The sequence below is a fragment of the Leopardus geoffroyi genome, chromosome X (assembly GCF_018350155.1).
Source record: "Leopardus geoffroyi isolate Oge1 chromosome X, O.geoffroyi_Oge1_pat1.0, whole genome shotgun sequence".
Lineage (NCBI taxonomy): Eukaryota > Metazoa > Chordata > Mammalia > Carnivora > Felidae > Leopardus > Leopardus geoffroyi.
Window position 1 is genome coordinate 65,346,554 of NC_059343.1, and position 14,620 is coordinate 65,361,173.

The 14,620-nt window shown below is 35.6% G+C and overlaps 1 long non-coding RNA gene across 1 annotated transcript; it reads right to left on the reverse strand.

Annotated features, from left to right (window-relative positions):
• Positions 1–987: 987 nt before the first annotated feature.
• LOC123594205 lies at positions 988–9,881 on the reverse strand. Its single transcript, XR_006710706.1, has 3 exons — positions 9,734–9,881; positions 4,443–4,518; positions 988–1,059 (listed from the first exon to the last, which is right to left on the reverse strand). It is a non-coding gene; the product is annotated as an uncharacterized LOC123594205 (long non-coding RNA).
• Positions 9,882–14,620: the final 4,739 nt, after the last annotated feature.

Sequence of the window (14,620 nt, forward strand, 5' to 3'; positions counted from 1 at the left end):
GACACCAAATTTCTAAACGGTAACTTTTTAGAAGTTGATAGATTTCTAGTAAATATTAAAAAACATGAAGTATTGGAACATTTATACATTCATGCACCTGATGTGGTCCCTCTTTGCCTAATATAAGACTATTAACTAAATCTTCACTTAATTGAAGTGTATCCTATGAATTCCAGTTAACTAAATCTTCACCTTAAAGTTGCACTGTATCCTATGAATTCTAGTAAACCCTTCTGAGTCTAAGTATAGAAATCTCAGTTGAGCTTGAGATTCCTTGATCAGGCATGACTTTAAAGTATTCCAAAGGGTTGGTACTAAGGATGAATATGAGAATGAGTAAAATAAATAAAAAATAAAAAATTAGGGAGGTGCACCTGGATAGCTCAGTCAGTTGAGCATCTGATCCGATTTTGGCTCAGGTCATGATCTCACAGTTCATGAGTTTGAGCCCTGCATCGGGCTCTGTGCTGACAGCTCAGAGCCTGGAGCTTCTTCAGACTCTGTGTTTCTCTTTCTCTCTGCCCCTCCCCTGCTCACGCTCTGTCTGTCTCTCTCTCTCTCTCTCTCAAAAATAAATAAACATTAAATTTTTTTAAAAAAAATTAGGGAAAGGGTAATAAGAAAGGAGAAAGGAACACTAACAACTACTACTGCTTTAAATAAAAAAATGAAGAACTATAAAATAATAATATAATGGAAAATATGCTTATCAAATATATGCCCATAATCTTTCTTTCCTTCCCTCTATACAAAGTTGAACTTACTAAAACCATACTTTATTTATTAACATAATTGTCAAAGGGAATTTTCAAGATGATCCTTTCTACCCTGCTCATAAATACATATTAAATGAGGAGTTATTTGAAAGGTGAAATAAGAAATGAAAGGCTAAATTCACAACAATCTAATGTATGATCTTTAGCAAGTTCCACAACCTCTCTTTTTTCCTCCAAGTCATATATTTCTGCCTCTCTAAACTTTGTATCTTACCTCCAGTTAGGGTAACTTCAGTTAGATAGATATGAAATATTCGGTGATTTCTTTTATAAAGAATTAAATCTGAAAAAAGGAACAGGCTATTAATTTTTATGTAGTCTGGATCACTGCCTAGATCTGATCAAGATTCAGCTTAGGACAAATGTTAACTTTCAGTGTATCTCAGCTACAACTAATCAATAATGGTCTTATAAATGTGAGGTTCAGAGAGGAGGAAAGCATGTGACAAACCTTGACCAGAGCTACGCAAATCAAACAGGCAATGAACCTGATATACTCACACTTCATATACTTTTGCGTGGTACATTGATCTTGTCCTGTAGTCTTTCCTTTTGACTGAATAAGAGCATAATAAAAGCCACCCTGGATTAGTTCATCCAGCTCAGTATTCTGTTTCTCATAATATCAGTTGTGCAGTTCTAAGCACATAGTAGGCAATCAATATTTCATTAAACTGTTTTTGAAATAAGCAGGCATGTCTGACTTCTAAAGCATCCCAAATAAAAGCCATAAAATGCTTCCATCAAATGCATGCAAATTTAACTCCTTTTTGAAACTTCATTTCCAGTATACAAAACCTTTTTAACTACTTGTCCACTTATCTTAAGATAGATATTTCTACTCAATGACCCAGTAATTCTACTTTCAGTATATACCTTAGATAACTCTTGCAAATGTGTACAGCATTATACAGTTAGTTACTGCAGCATTTCTTGTAATTGGGGAAAAAAATGAAAGCAACCTATAAATGTCCATGAAGAGGGAGTGGATAAATAAAATGAGCCATATTTGTATAATAAATTATTACATATACAAATGTAGATACATCAACACGGGTAGATATCAAAAGTAATGTTTGATAAAGGGTACAAAACCTAGACATATACTAATATTTATGTAAATTTAAAAACATAAATATACTGTATATTTTATTTTATTTTATTTTATTTAAATGTTTAGTTTTGAGAGAGACCTAGAGTGAGAGCAGGGGAGGGGCAGAGAGAGAGAGAGAGATAGACAGACAGACAGACAGACAGAATTTGAAGAAGGCTCCAGGCTCTGAGCTGTCAGCATAGAGCCTGACGCAGGGCTCAGACTCATGAACTGTGAGATTATGACCTGAGCCGAAGTTGGATACTCAACCAATCGCGCCACCCAGATGCTCCCAAAATATTGTATATTTTACTTGAATGCATATTTATGCGTGGAAAAGGATACACATAGTACCTCATGAATGTAGTTGTCTCCAGGAGGAGAGCAGAGAATAATACTAGTGAGCGTGGTCAAAGAAGACTTCAACTTCACTATATTTTATTTACTTGGTTTTAAAAAGAACTGGAAACAAATGGGACAAAATATTGACTATTGTAAACTCTTGGAGGTGGAAACATGGGTATTTAATATATTATTATTTATAACCTTTATATTTAAAAATTTTCTCATATAAATACATTTTCTTGGGGCACCTGGGTGCTTCAGTTAGTTAAGCACCCAACTTTGGCTCACATCATGATCTCACAGTTTGTGAGTCTGAGCCCCATGTTGGGCTCTGTGCTGACAGCTCACAGCCTGCAGCCTGCTTCAGATTCTGTGTCTCCTCTCTGCCCCTCCCCTGCTTACACACTGTCTCTCTCTCTCTCTCTCTCTCTCTCTCTCAAAAATAAATGAACATTAAAACATTTAAATTTTTTTTCTTATAAAACATACAAAGAGAATCATGTAATATTGAGAGAATATACTATAAAATCATTAAAAACAAACAAAAAATAAATACCTCCCTCTATCATCGAGTAGGCTGAGTCACAGGAAGATCGCCTACTCTTTGTTGCTCAAGATCCTAGGAAAAAATTCATATTTACTCTACCCATACACTCCACCATTTATGCTGATTCAATCAACATGCGCCCATTCTTTCTAGACAGAAGAATATTAAATAGTCCATTCTGATCAAAGCCCTTCTGACACTTTTTGTTACTTCTTCTCTGACCCATTTCTTTTCTTTTCTTTTAAATGTTTATTTATTTTTTTTGAAGAGAGAGAGAGAGGGAGAGAAAGGGAGAACAGAGGAGGGGCAGAGAGAGGGGCACACAGAATCCTAAGCAAGCTCTAGGCTCTGAGCTGTCAGCACAGAGCCCAATCTGGGGCTCGAACTCACAAACTAGGAGATCATGACCTGAGCCGAAGTTGAATGCTTAACCTACTGAGCCACCCAGGTGCCCCTCTGACCACTTTATTGACATTAATTCTTTCTCAAGAAGTGGTGAATAGAAATGCCAAAATTTTTCCACACACCAAGGTACCATGCTTTTATATCAGTATGATTTTCTCCTTTGTTTCAAATACCTTTCTTGATGGTTACCTCTTTATTTAGGGTGTTTTGGCTGCAGAAGACATTACTAAGCTATGATTTCTGAGAGCCTCTATTTTAAGTATTTTAACATTCAGAATAATCTCATTTAATCCTCATAATAAACCTAGGAAATAAATATTATTACCCCTGTTTGTGCGAATGAGGAAATTGAAACACAGAGATTAAATAACTTGTCCAAAATAATCAGCTATTAAATATAGGAGCCAGAAATTCAAACCTAGCTCTGAATGACTCTAAATGTCCTGCTGTTTCAAAAGCCTCCATAGAGAAAAATTTTACAATGACTTCAAAACCCCTGTCCTGGATCCAATTTTAGCAATTTTAGTAAAACAGTTCAAAATCTAGAGATGTTATTGTTGCATTTGCTTTTGCCACAGTTATTCCTAAAAAAGAGTAAGCTTAAAGATGTTTTGCAGTTATTGCTGTTGTATGTCTGTTGGTTTTACACATAAGGCAGCACTAGCTGATGTTAGAGCTAGAGTACTGGTCCTTAGAGATTTTATCCTCCAGAGGATATTTGGCAATCTCTGGAAACATTTTTGGTTGTCACAACTTTGGAGATGGGAGGAAGCAGCTGGCATCTGGAAGCCAGGGATACTGCTAAAAATCCTATAATGTATAGGACAGCCCTCCAAAACAAATGAACTAACCAGCCGAAAACGTCCATAGTGCTGGTTGAGAAACCCTGACCCAGAGGTAAGAATTATGGGCCACATTATAGATGATTTTGGGAAAAAAATAACATGCAAAAATAATAGAATGTATTTTAATTACATTAAAATAAATTGGAATTAAAATAAAAAAAAAACTTTAAAAGATAGAATGTGCGTACTAAAATTTAGAGAACTCAAAGGATTTACAAAGCATGCTCTGTACTAACCAGTTACCAGATAAATTTCTAAAACCATAGGAATGACTGACAGAATTTTGACTTGAAATTCTACAACTGGTCTATGGTGAGAAAGTAAATAAAAGCAGTGTCTAGAACTAAGTGTGTAGGTGCCGTGGTTAGTAAAATGGGATATACGAGTACAGAATAGTAGCTTTTTAAGAGAGCAAGCGCTTTGTTTTTTACCTTGCCTTCACTTGTCCTTCTGATAAAAGTCTCTTATTTTTGCTTTTTCTTCTCTTGAGTTTTCTTCAAATAGCTCCTGTATGGTAAAATAACAGAAATAAGAAAAAGGCATATTAAATTTGAATTTCTTTATAAGCATTTATACCTATATTAAAGAATTTCTGAATTATACAACTCTCAAAACTACTTTGGAATCATCCCAAAGGGGAAAGCATCTCTAATAATAATGGAAAATACTTTATTCTTTCTCATGTCACTCATTAAGAATCAATCAACTCATCTAATGATAAGATATAATTGTATTGATTATTCACATTTTAAAAAGGTTTCCTGGCAAAAGCAAATTTTAATGTCTTGAGTGCTCTGTTATAATCAAAGCTTTCCAGAAAAATTCTCTTTCTGATAACTATATACTACAATCACCAAATATCACCATTTGTTATTAAAATAACAATGAAATCTTAGGAATGATCACTTATAAAGGTGGTAGATATATGGATGTATTTTTCCTAATTATCCAAGACTTTTTTCTGTTTCTGTTCAGTTGACTCTTACACTCAGCTTCTTATCTGGTCTCCTCATGTTTATCTCTCACTTGCTAATCACAAACTGGATATTTTTCAGGTCACCTATTGCAGCCACTCAAACCCATCTTCTTGTCTTTAAACTTCTGTTCCTACCTCACCTTCTATATGTCTCAGACAATAGAGCTTTACCTCTGCTGTGCTCTAATTTCTTTGTTCTGTCACTTGAAGAGTTATAGACTAGGAAACCCAGGAGACAAATGATACCAGCCTAGGGAAAAACTTTTTCCATTGTGAGCAAAGAAAGACCCTATGACATGGATGGAGCTAGAGAGTATTATGCTAAGTGAAATAAGTCAGTCCAAGAAAGACAAATATCATGTGATTTCACTCACATGTAGAATTTAAGAAACAAAAGAAATGATCACAGGGGGAAAAAAAGAGAGAGGCAAACCGAGAAAGACTCTTAACTATATAGAAACAATGGATGGTAACCAGAGGGGAGGTAGGGGGAGGGATTAAATAAGTGATGGGGATTAGGGAGGATACTTATGATGAGCACTGGGTGTTGTATGTAAGTGTCGAGTCACTAAATTGTACACCTGAAACTAATATTACACTATGCTAACTGGAATTTAAATAAAAACTAAAAAAACCCCAAAAACCAAAAACTAAAAAAAACCCTTAGATTCTACCTCTCTAGGATTTCTAAAAAACTGAATCTTCTTATAGAAACCAGAAAGACTGCTGGACAACTGGAATTATCTGTTCATTTTACTCCTATACCCAATGGGTACCTAAAGTATAGAAAGCAAGAAACAGAAGTGGTCTAATGATTCCTACTTGCCAATCTGCTATATGCATTCAAAAGTACTGGGTTAGAAATCAAGGAGTCCTGAACTGAATATAGACTCCATTTGCTCAAAACTTGCTTGGACAGGGTCACCTGGCTGGCTCAGTTGATCAAACATTTGACTCTTGATCTTGGGGCTGTGAGTTCAAGCCCCACTTGGGTGTAGAGCTTACTTTAAAAAAAAAATTGCTTGGGCAAATCATATGATATCTCTGAGTTTTGGTTTTTAATTTTTTCTCTTAATTGGTAAAAAGAGGATCATAATGCCTGCTGAGGTTGCCTTACATTACTTTTAAGTATCAAATGAAATGATGTATAAGAAGCATTTTGTAAACTATGAAGTTGCATCCACATTGAGCTATTTTAGGCAATGCAGGATATATGTTACTCTATATTACAATGTTCATTTCAATTACACAAACAGAGGCAAAATACAGACTTCTAAGACCTATTCCAAATTTATTCTATCAGAATCTATAGAGATGAGTCCCAGCCATCTGTATTTTTAACAAGAACACCAAACTTTGAGAAATACTACATATAGTACACCATTCTCATTCATAGTGTATGAGAGTTTACTTCATACTTCAGTGAAAGTTTAACCAGATTTACCATTTGATTTTCTGATCATCTTGAAACCATTTGTTAAAATATAACAAAAATGCTGTGTAGTCACAAAAGAACTAAAATTAAATTGAAAAAAATTAACTAATTTAGGTTTTAACTGCAATTTTTAATAAATATTTTTAACTTTAAAAAGCAAAGCTTGTTCTTTTTTAACACGGATTGTAAGCATAGTTGATTAACCATGAATATAACTCAATTTACAGTAGGAATTAGTATAATTTACATTAACTTTATTTGAATAATATCAAATTTTAATATATTCAATAGAGGCTGAGTTAAGATAGTATATTGGCTCTTTATATCTCAATTATCATAGTTAAAATGCACAGATATTTTAAAACACATATAAGTATCCATAATGAAATTTACCACATCCGGGTTTATCAATATGTGACTAATGTTGCTTCAGTTAAACCTTCATATCTAAAGTTAACTAAAATCCAAAAGAACAATTTGGGAGGTCCAATACTTGCCATCTTTATCATTATAGCCCTGTTCAAAGGGTGAAAGGAGAACAAGGTAGTTGCCTATTTAGGTGAGACAGAGTTGGAGGTATTAATCTGATAGAGTGGAAGAACCAAAGCCAAGATCCAAGATAACTCAAAATAATAAGAAATATAAATACAATAAACAATAAATGAGGGGTGCCTGGGTGACTCAGTCAGTTGAGCTTCCAACTTCAGCTCAGGTCATGGTCTCAGTCTGTGAGTTCGAGTCCCGCATTGGGCTCTGTGCTGACAGCTCGGAGCCTGTAGCCTGCTTGAGATCTGTGTCTCCCTCTCTTTCTGCCCCTCCCGCCGCTCACACTCTGTCTCTCTCTCAAAATAAAATAAATACATAAAAATTAAAAAAAATAAATGAATAATAGTTCCTAGGGTGAAAGAGTAAAATTATATTGTTAAAGATTATATCTGACTTTATTTATTTTTTTTTAAATTTTTTTTTCAACGTTTATTTATTTTTGGGACAGAGAGAGACAGAGCATGAACGGGGGAGGGGCAGAGAGAGAGGGAGACACAGAATCGGAAACAGGCTCCAGGCTCTGAGCCATCAGCCCAGAGCCCGACGCGGGGCTCGAACTCACGGACCGCGAGATCGTGACCTGGCTGAAGTCGGACGCTTAACCGACTGCACCACCCAGGCGCCCCTATATCTGACTTTAAAAAGGTTAACTTTAATCATCTCTATAATAAAGTAAACATTTCCAGATTTCATCCTAATATGTTAGGAGAGTTAAGTAAGTTATGGATCTTAAGTGTTTAGAGTATGTGTTAATATAACACTATTATTAGAGGCTATATAACCTGGAAGCAACCCAGATATCCATCATCAGAATAATGAATGGGAAATTATAAAATGTTCATATAGTGGAATACTCTACAGCAGTGAAAATGAATGAACTATGGTTACAAGCAGTAATACAGACAAGCAACATTACAATGAATTACAAAAGCAAGTCAAAGAAGAAAAAGCAGTATGATTTACACAGAGTTTATGCACAACTAAATAACTTTTGTTATTTGCACAACAATAACTAAATATTGTTCAGGGATATAAAAACTATGATAAAATTATAAAGAAAAGCAAGGAAATTACATATAGATTTGAGACAGCAGTTGCCTCTAAGGAAGGAAGGAAAGGAATGTGATCAGGGAAGGGGTACACACGGGAATTTAAAAGGAATGGTAGCTTTCTTAAATTGGGTCACAGATGTTTGCTGTATTGCTTTTGTTTATTCTATACTCATGTTTTACAAATATTTTATACATATTCAATATTTAATGAAAACAATTGAAATTTGATGTCTTTGCTTTCTATATTTCTTTGTAATAAAAGAAGTTTATGATTTTAAGACATTTCAATTCCTTGCTTCAGCAGCAGCAATTATACATATACTTTAAATACTTCTATTACTATGTCTAAAATCAAAAAATAAATTATAAAGCTAACTTTAAGACATAAGATATCCAACAAAAAACCGGGCAAGTTTTGGAATCAACATTAGTTCACAACTCATAACAATTTCTTAATCTTCTAAGTGGTTAATCAATCAAAGATACAGGATATGCATTTTTTTTTACTTAACATGGACAACAATAACAAACTTCTTAATTGTAAAAATCTTTATATCTTAATTCTACTAAAAACCCTAGTCTATCCTAAAGATTCCTCTCTTAAGAAGTTCTATGCGATGCAAAACACTTTAAAAACACTTTCTTTAAAGGCTTATTTTATAGGCTATGCACATATAACTAAAAATAACACAAAATATGGAAATTCTGAAGCTTTAGTGAATTGTTCTGGTCTACATGTGGATTTATTGTAAGAGCTATGTTAATACATATTAAGCATATAGGAAAGAACTTATTTAAAAATATTTTTCATTTTCATACAAAAAAATAAAGTTCTCAAACAGTGAAATGCAATTGCTTATCTAGCATGGAAAGTGATGGAACAACAATGAAATGTGCCATTTTTTTTTGTCTCTATAAAGGTAAACCTTCATCTGAAACATATAGAAACAGAGCAGGATCAAAAAATAAATATAATCTTTATATAGTTTCATTTATGTAAGTGGCTTCCAAATTGTACTTTCCCCGAAACTATATATTCCCCCCAAAAAGGTTTTTCCAGCATCAAGCATTTATAATTAGGTAACAGTCTGGACCTTATAGGACCATTTTGGTGCACCAGGAAACCATCCTAAAGATAAAAAGACAATAATGTATTCATTATTTTCCCACATATTGAAATTTTAAAGATGAGAAAAAAATTAAAGCCAAACTTATAAAATTCCTCAGAAAGAGAACAATAATCCTAGCTATTTTTTTTCCAAAGTAGATCTTGGAATTTCCAAGAGTTTTAAATCGAAATGCAGCGATACCGGTAAAGATCCCCCCTTCCTTCCCACAAATCTAGAGATGGCGTCTAATAAATTACCTTTGGATATTTTAATATCGCATACAAAACGCCGACCACTTAGTGGTTCAGTTAACCTGCCACCGATTATATTTTGGAAAGGTTTCATAGTAATTTTCGTAATTTACACCATCTACTGTGAAAAATAAGAATAATCTATTTTGTACGAATTTATACTTCACAGCAGCTTCACCTCTTAAACCTGCGCTTATTTTGTCCTCCCCTTCTAACTTAAAACTTTAAGGATCATGATCCTTTTTAAAAGTTCAACTGAACCTCACAAATCAAAATTACCAACCCCGCTAATCCCGCAAGCCCTCATTTCATACGGTTATACATATTTTTAAAGTATTTTAAAAGCCCTATACCTTTTCCTTCCTCCGTAAGACTTAAACTCTGAAAACAGAAGTGAGGGGCCAAGGATAGTGTGAAATCTGTGGAAAGAGTTGGGGTGGAAGAGTAAGTAGAGTTCGGAGTGCAACAACAGAAAGAACTAGACGGTTAGCCGGAGGACGAAATCCGTTAGGGGCTGGGTTAAGAACACAAGGGGGAGGGGCATAACCTCTAGAGCCCGCCGACGCCCCCAAGCGACTGCAGCCCACCCTAACAGCCTCTCTTGGAGGCAGCCATTTTGGCATTATACAAGCTCCGCCCCTCAGTCGCAGACCGTTCCACCCCCCCCTCCCCATCCCCCGCAGGCTTTGCGCGGAAACAGGAAGTGGGACTGCGAATCTGGGAGCTTGGGGAGCAGCAGGTCGGAATCAGGGCGGTACGCTGAACGCTCTCTTATGAAACTCCTGTCACCGCTTTGGGCTGTCTCCTCACGAGAAAAGTTGTGGGACCATGTCGAATATGGAGAGTATCCTTTCCCGTCTGAAAAGCTGCTGCCAGGGTTTAGGGAATGGGAGAAGGGCAGGGCCTGGTGACCTTATAGGTCTAGTTGTGGAAGGATGGGGGCACTGATGCTGGTTGATACGCGCCTGTAACTTTTGTTTGTTGTTGCTGTTGTTTTCCTGGTAGCCGCCTTTATCCAGGAAGCGGGACTGCTTTGGCGAGAGTCAGAGGAGTAGGGGGACTGGCTTGAAATGATTCTTGAGCGTGAACCCTTGTCGTTCAGGGCTGCTGTCACCTGTCCTTTCAGTTACTTTATCTGCTTCTTAGAAATTGAGGGGGAGTTGTATGGAAAAAGGCAGCAGGAGTTTGCTAGAGGTTTAGAGCAGAGGTATAGGTTTTGAATGCAATACGAGGGCAAATAGTTTTTGTGGAATTTCTTCGTTTTTCTGGGTTTAGGTGACTGGTAATGAAGTGAAGTCCTTAATAGCGGCCCTGCAAACTAAATTGAGTGAGTGCTTGTTGTTAATAATTTGATTTAGCACATGAGGAAACTCATAGTTCCCCAAAGCTATAAAAGTTCATCAGTTGCACCTGTGTTTCCACTTAAGCACTAAGGTCAGGTGAGGGTTAGGAACCAAGCTGTGTGATACCCTGAATTGAAGGATGAAATCGTTTTTTACAACTGAAATACCATCACAGGATTTTCATTTCTCTGTAATTTCGCCTTCTTCCAGGAGTTGGCATTGTAGAAAATAGAGTAGCTTGGTATTCTGCCACTGAATGAAACTTGGCAAAATGACAAAATGTGGGTAATTGTTATTGTTTGATAGCTCATGTTAAAGCTCTTTTGTCTTCATTACTTTGTAAATCTGATAAAAAGGAAGACTTCTGCTGGGAGGATAAAAATATATAAGCCAGACTGAGAATATTGATAACCTATTCTGTGCAGACTGATCAAGATAAACCAAGAATAAAATGATCTATTTCATGAACAGAGTAGATAACAGAAAGGTCCAGTTATCACTGCAGTTTAAAGGATATGAGTTATGGAAGATGTGTTAGATGATTGTTTTTAAAAGCAGCATCATAAAGGAAAGAGCACGGGACTATGAGTCAGAAGATGAATTTCTAATCCCAGTTCTGCCTCTTAAGAAGTGAGTTAGGGCAAGTCATAAAGCCTCTGTAAGACAACCTTTACTCATTTGTAAACATACTAACCTGCCAACCTTATAAACCTACTGTGAAGGTAAAATGAAATGGAAGGGCTTATAAATTGTAAAGTTTTGAACATACAGTTAAGTATTATGAAATAGAGCACAAATTGCTATCTCTTTCCCCAGAACTTAGGGAAGGATTTGAGGTAAAAGCTCTAAAATTGCTTTTGTTTCCGACTCGAATAATGCAAGTTATTTTTGCTCTTCCTAAGCCCACCTTATGTGATTTCCAATAACAAGATAATTAGTTACTAATTTTCTCTACTGAAAAGCATGTATGCCTGACTATAATTCAAATTAGTAATACTGTTATCAATAGTTTTATACCTAAAATGATCTATTAACTACCCTTCATTCTATCAAAAGAAGTGTAGAATCCAGACCTTTGCCTTATAGAGGAGTAAAATGACATGGACTCAGGCCTGTCTTCCATAAATAAAAGATTTGAGCTGAAACTTGAGTAACATTTGTCACCTATATAAAATGCAAAAATCTCATTACTACAGTATATAGGAAGACCAAATGTGCTAACAGTTGAATTAGCATGGTAATTGTGACTTCTGTTTTCTATTAAACACACTGAATTTATCATGGTGGACTAGATTAACTTTCACTTTAAAGAACTTGATGGAATGGCCAGGTAATGTGTTGTTGTAAAGATATTTGTTGTTGTTATGTGTTTGTATAGGTGTTTTACAAGTGTAGAACTAAGAGCAATATGTGTGTAATATTAATACAGGTGTTTCAGTAGTGTTTGATTAACTTACAGGAATGAAACAATAGAAGAGAAATTAAGGGATACTTCCTACTCCAAGCTGCCCCATTTTTTTTTCTTTCCTTCTCTAAGTTTCTACCCCTTTTCTGGCATTTTGTTGTTTTTGTTGGACTTGGCTCAAGCATGCTTCATATCCAGGAAGCTTTTGATGTCATCTTAATTTCCTAACTCACCATCCTCAACAAACCTAAAAATCTGTGAGCACCAGTTCCTCTTCTGTACTCCTTTCCCCATGTTTTCTCCTCCACTTTAGCATTTTTTCCCACTATTGTAATTAATTATAGTTTTACCTATTTATCTCTTACATTGGACTGTGAGTTCCTTGAGGATTGGATCCTTGTCTTTCATCTTTGAATCCTCATTTTCTTGCACAGTATTTGGCTTATAATGAACACAAAATGGGTAAATGACCTTTTGTTAAGAATTAATTATTAACATGTATTGAGTCAATACTATGTGCTGAGGAATGCACCCAGCTTTTGATACAGAGGATTGTAAGACTTATTCCTAACTTCTAGCACCTTTTTAAAATACTTACATATTTTGAAAGAGAAAGAGTGAGTGGGGGAGGGGAAGAGAAAGAAGGGGAGAGAGAATCCCTAGCAGGCTCCATGCTGTAAGTGCAGAGCCCAACTCAGGGCTGGAACTTATGAACCGTGAGATCAGGACCTGAGCCAAAATGACGAGTCTGATGCTTAACCTTAAGGCAGAGCCATGCAGGAGCCCCTCTACCACCTTTTGATCTGAGTCAGGACCTACATGAGTGGGGATAAATATCAGTACAAGGTAGCCCATGCTAACTGAGGTGAATGCCTGAACGGTGATTCTTGATCATATGTGTGCTAAACTTGAAACCGTATGTAAGATTTTCTATGTTAGTATGTGCCTTTTCCTGGGGGAAAATATATGTAGCTGACATCTGTTTTTCCAAGGGGTTCCAACCTGAAAAAGGTTGGTAAGTAATGAAGTAGATAATAGTTACTATAGACATTCTGAGAGTAGAGAAAAATAAGTGAACTGGACTGGTATCATTGTCTCCTGTTGTAGTCACCCAGAAAGATGAGACTGTGTTACAGGCAAAGAATACCAGCTGCCTTAAGAATGCCTGTTTTGCCATTATGAATGGCTTTATATCCTAAAGCAGAACTAATTACATATCAGAATCTCTTGAGGCTTTTATAGTATTGACAAATGTGTTGTGATATTTTTTGGGCTAAATATTAATAATACCTCAAATGTGCTTTGTAAATATCTTTACCTGACATTGGTCTCATAATTTATGGCCTTGCTAGCTACTAGAATGTTGTGTCTTACAAGAAGTATTGCATGTAAGGATTACTTATGGCTAATCATTTGAGGCCATTTAAGGACCAATCCTGAGTAATTCACTCCGAAAGCTAAAATGCAAAGAGTGAAATAATGAGTTGTGCTGGATTTGGGTTCCTTATTGTTCTTTTATTCAGTAATTACTGCTCAGTTATCTAGCTCTAGGCTTTAGTCTTCACATCTGTAACAAGAGGGAAGTTGACAAGTGATTTTTAGGGTTCCTTTCAATTCTGATGATCTCCCTGTATTTCTGGGATCCCAAACTCTACCTACCAGAAATACACAAGGGATGATCAAAATGCTGGGAGCTGAAAAAGAGGAAAATTGGATTCATAATGCCACGTCTTGTCATCAAATGTATGAATAAACAATCTATGGTATTGGTATTACTGCTTTGTTCTAGAGCAGGCAGGTGCTAGTGGAATATTTTTATTTCCTTCCTCTTACCTCCATTTTTTCCCCCATCCTTTACTTCTGTCTGCCCAAAGGACTACATAATCCTACTGTTAACACTTGGAATCAAATAGCTTTCTGCCTTACTGTGTTTGGATAATTTACTTTTACTTGGTGTTGCTCTGCCACTTCAGAGAGGACGTGAGATTTCTACTATGAAATTCTTCTAGTAAACTGACCATAACAATTTTCTTGAGGTAGCAGATTGAAATCTTAAAGCAAGACGTCATTATGTATGCAAAATGAATATGTTGGACCCTAATGATTCTTATTTATTGAAATTTAAAGCAGTAATATATTAAGACACAGCTGATTTTCATTCCTTGCCTGTCAGCAGTGTAATTGCAAATATATTAACTTCACTGTTGAAGCCATTTCATCCTAAATTTTGCCTGCTGAGAGTTTTTTGATTACTTATACAATCTCCTTGCTGACAATTGGTCTGTTCAAATTTTCTGTTTCTTCTTGCTTCAGTTTTAGTAGGTTATATGTTTCTATGAATTTATGGATTTCTTCTAGCTTGTCCAATTTGTTGGCATATGATTTTATAATATTCTTTCATAGTTGCTTGCCTATGTGTGGTGTTGGTGGTTATTTCTTGCCTTTTATTGGTATTTTTGTTTATTTGGGTTCTCTCTCTCTCTCTCTCTCTT